Here is a 9,832-nt window from a genome sequence, read left to right as displayed (position 1 = left end):
GTGATCTCCGAATAAGGTTCCTTTGACTGTAAACTCTCCTTGAATCCTATACTTATTCTCTTTATCATTTACAATAATTTGCAATTGTATTTGTAATTATGTGTATTTATGATTATTTGTTAGTAATTATCTTCCTCACTAGCTTATAAGCACTATGAGATACACCCATAGCTAGCACATTGCTTGCCACAGAGGGCTCAATGAATGACAAATGGACAGCACCAAAATTTAATATTGTTGCATGGTGAGTGAAAATATCTTGCTTTAATGTACTTTTTGCGATACTAAACAACTCTGTTTATTGACTAGGTCTTATTTATCTTGTGTGAAATACCTGTTCATGTCCTTTGCCTATTTTTCCGTTAGGATCCCTGTGTTTTTATTATTGATTTGTAGGAGTTCTTAGTGTGGTGGGATTTTATAACTTTCATATGTATGTTTCAGATACAGCATATTCTCAAAAGTCATTACTTGTATATTCCCTTTGGGGTTGTGTGTGTGTGTGTGTGTGTACATGCAGTAATTTGAAATTTTTATGCAGTCAAATCTATCAGTCTTTTCCCTTCTGACTTTTGAATTTCTCTCATTTAGAAAGGGTATCCACATACCAAATTTTAAAATACACCCTATACTCTTCTAATACTAAATCCCCTTATATCTGGGTCTCTTTCCTCTGTTTTGTTCCACTGATCTGTTCTTCTATTCCTGTACATATCATATGATTTTAATTACTATAGCTTTCTGGGAGGGCATGTACCCTCTTTTTCTCTTTTCTAATTTTTCTAGGTTAGTGTTACGAGTTTGCCTCTCTGGGTAAATTTTAGAATCATCTTGCCTAATTCCCTATGCAAATTCACTAGAAATTCAGTTGTGACTATTCAATCTGAAGACAGAAGCAATGCATTCCATATAAGGGGACAACTGAATGACGGTGGATTTCTCATCTGAAACCATGGTGGCCAGAAAGAGATGGCACAACATTTTTCAAATGCTGAAGAAAAAAACAAATCTAAACCCCTAATTCTCTATCTAGCAAAAATGCTCTTCAGAAATGAAGGGAAAATATAGACATCAAGATGATGAAGACTTTCAGATGAAGGAAAGCTAGGAATTTGTCACCAGAAGGCCTAACTGTAAAAGACTGGCTAAAGAGGTTCTACAATTATAAAGGAACTGGTAACAAAAGAAAAAACAACAGTGGAAATAAGGGTAAACATAATGGACTGTCCTTCTCGTGAGTTTTCAAAATCACATTTGATGGTTGAAACAAAAAATTATAATACCATCTGATGTGGAACTTAAGACAGTTATATTAATGCATAGGGAGGGTAAAGGGACTTAAATGGAGGTAAGATTTCTGCACGTCAGTCAAAATGGTAAAATGTCAATACCCGTAGACTGTGTTAAGTAGGGTGTGTATATTGTAATACCTAGTGAAACCACACACACACAAACAAACACACACACACACACAATACATAGAGACACACTCAAAAATACTTTGAATGATTAAAAATAGAATTCTAAAAAATGTTCAAGTAACCCAAAGAAAAGCAAGAAAATGGAAGAGGTATGAGAAACAGGAAACAAAAATTGTAAAAATCCCAACGTATGTTCATGTACAAAAACAGTACACACACCTATTTAGATGTGATTATACTATATATTTTTTGCTGTTTTTCCTTCTCTTTCACAAACGTACTAAAAATTCTCACTGATTACTCTTTCCTCTGCCTACAGCACTCTGTAGGGTCTCCACTCAAATTATCTTCTCACAAAGTCCTTTCAGAACTACTCCATCCAATTGCAGCTTCTCTCACACTCAAGTTATTCTACATCATATTGGCCTGTTTTGTTTTTATCATAGTATTTATCTTTACTGGATATCTTCTTCTTTTAAAAATTTTTTAATGATTATTGTCTACCTCCCCTCATTAGAATATAAGCTCCTGAGAACAGAAACCTACTTGGACCTTTACCTCATTGCCTAGAACTGTGGTACATGATAGGTAGCACATGGTATGTATAGGCTCATAAAATATTTTTTGCATAACTGAATATATTCAGTAAGTATCTTTGTAAATGTGCATGCTTGCATTGTATCAATTTATCATAGGTTAGTCAAATAGATAAAAGACTTAAATGTTAAAAATAAAACTATAGGCAAGTAACAAGACAATTTTATAATCTATAACATTAAATTTATGAGGTGAAATCTATGCTTTATAGTTGATCTCAATATATGTTTGAAGAATCTTTTTCATCCATGATATTAAAAGTATTCATATAATTGTATATGATGCTTTTATTGTTTCTTATATTGCAATTATAAAATTATCCCTTTTGGAATTTCTATTTTTTAGTGTGATGTAGGGATGCTGTGTTATTGTTTTGTCCAAAATGTTTGGTTGTAGGTCCCCAAAACATGTATTGAATAAAACATCCTGCTCTTAATTTTTAAATCAAATTTCTTCAGTGGCCCAGAGATCACATAGGGACAAACCAGAAGTCTTCTGTTCAAACGGGCTCCCACACTCTGTCACATGAAGCTAACTTTTGAACATATTTTTTAAGAATAAGAATATAAATATATCCCCCTCAGGTTTCTCCTTTTATTGACTAACTTTTTCCTGTTCTATGGCCATAGTTTCAGCAGCAGGGATCAGAAGCAAGAGACAAACCAAACCTTATGAGCACGGTGTACACGTTTTTATGGATGCATGTGTTTCATTTTCCTTGGGCATATACTGCTTAATCCTGTGGTCAGTACACATTAAACTTTTTAAGAAACTGCCCAACTCTTTTCCACAGTGGTTGTACATTGTTTTACGTTCCCACCAGCGATGTATGAGCGTTCTGGTTCCTCACATCATTGCCAACACTTTGTACTGGAGTCTTTTATGTCTGGCCATTCTCAGCTTAATTGTTTCTTCTAAAAACATGAGACAATCCAAATGTCCATCAATAGGTGAATGGATGGACAAACTGGCATAACCATACAGTGGACTACTCAGCAATTAAAAAACAGACTACCAATACACACAGCACCATGCACAAATTTCAAAAACATCAGGCTGACACAAAGGCTTACTTATTGTATAGTTCCATTCATATGAAATTCTAGAAAAGACAGAAGTAATCTACAGCGTTGGATGAGAGATCAATGGTTGGGGTCAGCGGTGGGAGTGAGATCTGACTGGGAAGAGGCATAAGGGAACGTTTTGAGTGATGGAAATGTTCTACATCTTGGTGGGAGTGGTGGTTATACAGGCACAGATATTTATCAAAATGCATGGAACTTGGGACTTCCCTGGCGGTCAAGTGGTTAGAACTCTGCACTCCCACTGCAAGGGGCCCGGGTTTGATCCCTGGTCGGGGAACTAAGATCCTGCATGCCACGTGGTGCAGCCAAAAAAGAACAAAAAAGCATGGAACTTGAACTCTACATTAAAATAGGTACACTTTATCAATAAAATTTATTTTAAAAATGTGGTTCTGAAGAAAGAATGAAGATGGATACACTAAAATTTGTTAAAGGGACAATCTTTAAAATAGCAGGTCTAACCCCGTAGAAAGCAGCAATTGATCAGAGCCTGGGCCCTGTGGAGGACAGATCTATCGTGTTTTATAAGAGGTAGCAAGTACCCAAGATGCCCTGATAATGCACACATGCCCCAAAAGGTGGGAGGTAAACCCCCCAAAGACTTAGGAGCCTGATATCAGTGAAGTTTTTAGAAGTTTAGTGAACCAGCAATGCTGGGACAGCCCTCTAAAGTAAGGGATGGGGTACTAAAACTCACACCCCACACCACAAAGATGTACAACACTTTGAATGTGGAAGGCAGTTGGGGACACGCTTGGAAATTCTATGTGAATAATTTGTGGGTATCTTGGAATGCTTCCAGTTTTGAGCGGAGCCCAGAGCAAGAGCTCGGCAGCAAGGCCCAGGGCCTCATCCTCCAGATGAAGCCACATGGTGCCGCAGCTCTTGCTGTGTTAGGACCCGAGGCAGATGGGATGTTGTGAGGAGTCTCCTTCAGTCTCCAATAGAGCTACAAAGCCCTCGGATTCAGTAGCAAGGCCATGACTTCTGTGGCAGAGAACGACTCTGCATTGGAGAAACAGATTCGGCATGCCACGCCGGCATGCTCTAATGAGACCAAGCCTCACTGCTGTGCAGTCATTGACCAGTGACGGCCATCCTCAGGTGGATTATCGGGTTCGTGGACTGCTGCTGCAATTCATCATATTGTGGAAATGATTTATTTGGGACCGGGCCCTGGAAAGTCCAAAAGTAAAATGTTTAAATGGGGAGTCCAGACCCCTGTGTCCCTCGTGGGGGGCTCCCTATGGCCACTGGCCGAGGAGGAGACAACTCAGGCCTGGCTCACAGATGCATCAGCACCATCTGAAGGGACCACTGATGTGCAGCCCCCATTCTGTGAAGACCCTAAAGGACAGTTTTAAGGGAAAACTTCCCAGTGGTCAAAGCTGTGAGCAGGACTCTTGGAACCGTGCTTCATGGAGGAGGAGGGGTGGCTGGGAACGTGGATATGGACCAATTGCTTGGTAGAAGTAACTGACTCGGCTGGTTGTTAGAATCCCGACAGGAACAAAACTGGGACAGCAGGGACAAGGAAATATGAGGGAAAGGCCATGTGGTTGAGCTTGGCACTTTGCTCGTGGACATCAAGCATGTGGGGTTTTGTGTTTCACACTGATGCCGAGAAGAGGCAGAGAAAGAAAACGGGAGAGGGTGACTCATCTTGTGCAGATCCAATGACCCATTTTAAGCAAAGATAGTGTAATAATGGGATGGTGATCACGGGTAAGTCCACCAGTATTAACATTTATCTGCTTACACAGAAACAGTCAGTAAAATGGCCTGTGGACAGTTCCTAAGTTTTACAGTATGTACTTGTGACCCAATGACAGGGTCTATCCTCAAGGATATCCAGCTTCTATACTTTTTATTACAAAGATAAGACCTTCATAAGCTGTCCCTTTATTTTGGACCTTAAGATCCCATGATCAGTTAACCACTTCCAAAGGTCTCTATAGGTCCAGCAATTCTGACTACCATCATGGCCTGAACCCACTGCAGTTATAAGAGGGGCAGGGCGGGGGAGCAGCCATTAGCGAATGACCGTAACGGAGAGACCCTTAGCTCGGGACCGTCAGCCTAGCGGCTCGAGGTCCCCCTGGGCCAACAGTCAGACGCGCAGGGGTCATGGGTCAGAGAGTGCGGTGAGAGGTGGATCGCAGCCTTCTCCCCAGGGCTCTCCGGGTCCTCCAGCCTTGGGGCTGGTGGGTGAGCTGAGGACCAGCTGGGTCCTGGGAGCCTGGCTCCCTCGGTGATGATGGCTGGGCAGGGTCTGGGGACCTGGCCCTGAGGGCGCCACCAGCTGAGATCTGCCTCTTCAGCCGGGCCTGGGTACCGGCGGGAGGACCCAGACCGGGTGCTGGACGAGCACGCCAGGGCAGGGTGACCAGCCCGTGCAGGGACCCTTTGCTCACAGGCAGGACCTGGGCCTTGGGGGCGAAAGTCAAGCCTTGGGACTTTGAACAAGTAAACGAGGGGTAATGATGTTGCTTTGCTCATGGGATTTGTTAAGGGTTAAAAGCCGCCAGGAGGCTTAGAAACAGAACAGAGACTAGCTAGCTTCTGTTTTGTTAGAAGTTTACAGGAACATCATGACCTGACGGTGACCTGACCTCAAGAACAAAGGGTCTGACACCAAGAAGTCTGCAACAGCTACCCAGGCCCGTCCCTCACCTTTCCTGTAAAAGGGCTTTGAGGAAAGCTTTCCAGGAGTTCAGGGTTTTTAAGGCATGAGCCACCCGTCGCCTTGCTTGGCCCTGCAATAAACCTTCCTCTGCTCCAAATTCTGACGTTTTGTTATTGTTTGGCCTCACTGTGCTGTCGGGTACATTGACTTATGTTTGGTGACACAGTAACCATGCCCACCTGGCTTCTCAAAACTAAATTCTGCTACCAGGACTGCTCCCTCGCAGAATCCTACACTCCCCTCTTCAGGGAACGACTTTCTGCTCAGCGGCAGGGACGCCTCCTCCCTCGCCAGTGCGTCCAGAGTTGGCCTCAGGGGGAAAAGATAGCAGGGGTCTCACTTCAGTGGCAGCATCTTCCCTCTTCACCCTTAGCCGATAAGCACATTTTCTTTTATAAGGTTCAATTTATCAAAAATTCTAGACCTGGCATAACGTTAAAGCAAGCAGATGTGTGGTTAGGGCTGGTATGGGGGCGGCTTGGAAAACAAGCACATTGTTACAGGATGCTGGGACTCCCATCTCCCTGTAGTGTCTCAGTGTCCGGGTAAAAGAAGTGTCTTCTGGTCCCTCTTGGGGGTCAAAATTGGAGGAATTGGTGAGTGAATTACTCGTGATAAATCTAGATCAACAATCATATTTCTTTAAATACTTATGCAAGGAATTTCTGCTGCCTTAGGATTGGCCTCTACCATGTCCAGCTTTCAGCTAATTAACTGAGCAGAAACAAAGGTACTGACAGATCAACGACATCAAAATCTTGTTCATTGTAAAAGCTAATAAATAAACTTCTGCCAAGATGGAACAAGAATAAAAGGGAATTCACAAATATTATTAATGAAAAATTCAGGACTTCCCTGGTGGCGCAGTGGTTGAGAATCCACCTGCCAGTGTAGGGGACACAGGTTCAATCTCTGGTCCAGGAAGATCCCACATGCCGCAGAGCAACTAAGCCCGTGCGCCACAACTACTGAGCCTGTGCTCTAGAGCCCATGAGCCACAACTACTGAGCCCGCGTGCCGCAACTACTGAAGCCCACACGCCTAGAGCCCGTGCTCCGCAACAAAAGAAGCCACCGCAGTGAGAACTTCACGCACTGCAATGAACAGTAGCCCCTGCTCACCACAGCTAGAGAAAGTCTGTGTGCAGCAACAAAGACCCAACGCAGCCAAAAAAAAAAAGAGGAATTTTTCAAAAAGAAAAATCAACATAGCTAGATACAAAGATTCCAAAATTAGTAAGAAAATACCTATAACTTGTTGTCAATAAATGTGTAAATGACTAGAAAACCAGCCTCCCCAAACTTCCTGAATAATCTATAAAGTAGTGTGTAGCAAAGTGAGTCCTATGCTACCTTTGTGGTAAGTTGCTAACCACTCACAGGGTGTCGCCCAGCCTCTGGGATGCGTGTAATGCATCAGGTCCCCAGGCTGCTGGCCACCTCATGTGCATCCTGCTTGACTGGAGTGATTTCACTGCCTCAGTGGAGCACGCTGATGTTCTATGCACGTCCAGATAGTCTGCATCTCTTCAGACTATACTATGACAGCCCTGGGATAAAACTGTGAATGTGTAATGCTGTCTGCTCCACGGTAATGCAAACATTTTCTGATCCTTTTTCCTGAGCAGGATAAAAAGAGTGCTCTTGTCAAATCAAAGGCTGCATGCCATGTACCCAAGGGCACGTAAATCTGCTATAGAAACAAGGCCATGTGTGCAAGTTGGACCACGACTTGGCTATGGTCTAGCTTAGTGTTTAGCCTATAGCCATTCTCTAGGATACATCGGGCTTCTACCCGGGCTATGCTACCGAACCAAACAGGGACATGATAGGGACACCCCCCCAGGCACCCTTCAGGTCTTTAAGAACAGCACTAATCTCTGCCACCCTCTCTCTCAGCCCCTACCTGGAAGGCAGTAGTGTTTTTTTAAAAAGAAATAATAAATTTATTTATTTTGGCTGAGTTAGGTCTTCGTTGCTGCACGTGGGCTTTCTCTAGTTGCTGTGAGTGGGGGCTACTCTTCGTTGCGGTACGCGGGCTTCTCATTGTGGTGGCTTTTCTTGTTGTGGAGCACGGGCTCTAGGCACGTGGGCTTCAGTAGTTGTGGCACGCGTGCTCAGTACTTGTGGCTTGCAGACTCTAGAGCACAGGCTCAGTAGTTGTGGCTCGCGGGCTTTACAGCGCAGGCTCAGTAGTTGTGGAGCACGGGCTTAGTTGCTATACGGCATGTGGGATCTTCCTGGACCAGGGCTCAAACCCGTATCCCCTGCGTCGGCAGGAGGATTCTTAACCACTGCACCACCAGGGAAGTCCCAGTATTGTTTTTATTTACTATCTTATCTGGGGAGTAAGTTTCAGAGCCATCCATCTGGCCTTCCCCACCATGGTGGCCCTTAACCAAAGTCCAGGGATCCAATGCAAGGGTTACTCTAATTGCCAAGAATGTCCACCCCGTCCAACAGCACAGAGCCTCTCTCACCATGGCTGATTTGGCCACTACAGAGTGTCTAAAATAAGAGACCAAGACTGAGCCCCAGTACAGCACCATTCCTTGGGGAGACCAACTGGCACTTGACTATGTTGACCCTCAAAAGGCTGGTGTGTTTCTCATAGGAAAGACACATATTCCAGGTATGTGGTTTCTTTCCTGCCCACAGGGCCTCAGCCAGCACCACTATCCAGAGGCTTATGAAATGTCTGATCAGCCAGTATGGGATCCCACATACGCTGCATCAGACCAGAGGACCCACTTTGCAGCCAAAGGGTGTGCAAGACTATGCCCAGCACAAAAGGACCCACTGGGTGCACCTGTAGCTGCTTGTGCAAGAGAGCTTTGGAACAGCCTAGTGAAAGCACAGCTGAAGCCCCAGCTCAGAAGCAATATTCTGTCAGGACAGGGTGCCACCATTCAAAGTGCAGCCTATGAACTGGACAAAAGCCCTTTATACGGTGCTGTGTCCTCAAAGTAGAAGAACCCATGGGTCTGGGTGCTGAAGTGAGGGTAGGCCTCACCTACCACCACTACCAACGACCCTCCAGGGGCCTTTGTGCTTCCAGTACCGTCCACTTCGGGCTCTGCAGAGTTAGAGGTCTTGAACCCCAAAAGGGACACACTTTTCACAGGGACAGAGCATCTTCCACTTAATTATAAGAAGCCCATGACCGACTTGGGGACTGTGTGCCTGTACCCAGGGACCATCAGGTGAGCGAAGCCGTGGTCTCTGCAGGGGTGTCTGACACACCATGGGGAGAACAGGTTGCTGCTACAGCTGGGCCAAGAGGAGTCTGAGTGGACTCGGGTGACCCACCGAGGGGCTTCTTGGGGCTTCCTTGCCCACTTGTGATGGTACCCGGAGAAACTCAGCAGCTGGGATATGAGAAGGGCACGGTGATCAGGCCTCAGATGCCCCTCAGATTCTCGAGGACCTGGCTCATGCTGACGCCAGCATGGGTTGTAGCTGTGTGAGAATCTGGAATGGGTAACAGATGAGAGGAAACAACTGCAACAGGAGAGCTGTAGTTTGTCCTGACCTCCCTTTTGTTTGTCCCTCTTTAGACACGCCCAGCACTGGGAAGGGATGCTCTGTGCAGTCATGGAGATGCACCACCCAGGTCCCTCTTCAGGGAACGACTTTCTGCTCAGCAGCAGGGACGCCTCCTCCCTCGCCAGTGCGTCCAGAGTTGGCCTCAGGGGGAAAAGAGCCGCTTCATCTGAGGTCACTCCCTTCCCAGGGCAGCCTGCCTCTGCTGACTGACCACTCAGGGCTGTAAGGGCCTGAGCATCCTGGCCAAATGTGAGATGCTCTTACAAGTGATGCTTGCTTCAGCACCCCCGCTGGCCTGGCCAAGGTCTCCACAACCTGCAGTGCAGTGTCACTTCTTCCTCTGACCAATCCTTTCCTTTTTATTCTCCCATCACTTCATGTTGATCCTCAATAAACATCTTGCACCCCAAACTTCATCTCAGTATCTGCTTCCAGAAGCCCCAACTTACAACACGGCCTGACCTCGCTGTTAGTTGGGTTGTAACAAACACAACTTGA

The sequence above is a fragment of the Orcinus orca genome, chromosome 15, assembly GCF_937001465.1.
Source record: "Orcinus orca chromosome 15, mOrcOrc1.1, whole genome shotgun sequence".
NCBI lineage: Eukaryota > Metazoa > Chordata > Mammalia > Artiodactyla > Delphinidae > Orcinus > Orcinus orca.
This window is presented reverse-complemented; position numbering follows the sequence as displayed.